Here is a 1,103-nt window from a genome sequence, read left to right as displayed (position 1 = left end):
ACGCGATCGACGAACCGTCGAAACGTTGTACGCGACAACTCGATGACCGTAGGTGGTTCAGTTGGTTTCGAAAATTTCTCGAGTCCACCCGTAGACAAAGACGGAAAGCAAAGGCGAGACTTTTCCGCGATACGAGAGGCGCGGAAAGCGCGGCGTGCCGATCGTTTACCGTTCCTGGTACAGTTGCAGAGGAGGCTGCCGCATCGAGCTCTGATTTTCGCTCTCCACGCCAATGAATGACGTAGCGAAGATACACCGCGACGGCAACGGCAACGGCGGCGGTGGCGGTGGCGGTGACGGTGGCGGTGGCGGTGGCGGTGGCGGCGGCGGCGGCGGCGCGATCCGCTCGCTCATATTCGCTAGAGCTCGCGCTCGCCTAGCCGCGCGCGAGTAGAGTACACACGGTGTGATCGGGGGCGCATGCGCAAACGCGTTGCGCGCCGCGACTCGACTCGCCTCGGCCCGACTTCTCGGCTCTCCGTGGCTCGCCCTCCCCGCCGCCAAGGTGCATGCATGCATTCTATGCGGCGTGCACCGCATTAGATGCATTTCTAAGTCGCGCCGCAATAAATCGCAGAAATATCGAAGTGGAGAAGTCTGCCGCGTGGGCCCCAAGAGCCTCGAACGAGAGAAACCGTGGCCGCCCGCGTGACACGCGTCCAACTCGACGATCCGGACAACGCGATCATCCAGCGGGGACCGAGACGCGAACCGATCCGACGAACGGACGGTAAAAGAAGGAGGCAGCCGGCTGAGAAACACCGTGAGAGACGCGAAACACTGGACCACTACTCTAAGATCGCCAGCTCGATTTTCATAGAATCCGATAACCCGGTGTGCGAGGCGTAGTTGGCCGCAGCTCTTCTTCCCGCGACTTCTCTTCTCTTCTCTTCTCTCGACGAGGAAATCCCGAGGGAGGAACGCAGCACGCAACGCTCTCGCCGTTTTGGAGAATCAGGTTTTCGTGGCAACGCGCGTTTACGTACGCGCACACGCACGTGCGAAACTGGTGACGTCTTTCTCAACGTGTATCCCATAAATCCCTCTCTCAGCCGGGGAGCTGTGGTGGGGGGGGGGGCTGGGGGGGAATAGGGGGCTGGACG

This window comes from Bombus pyrosoma, linkage group LG14, assembly GCF_014825855.1.
Source record: "Bombus pyrosoma isolate SC7728 linkage group LG14, ASM1482585v1, whole genome shotgun sequence".
NCBI classification, from domain to species: domain Eukaryota; kingdom Metazoa; phylum Arthropoda; class Insecta; order Hymenoptera; family Apidae; genus Bombus; species Bombus pyrosoma.
This window is presented reverse-complemented; position numbering follows the sequence as displayed.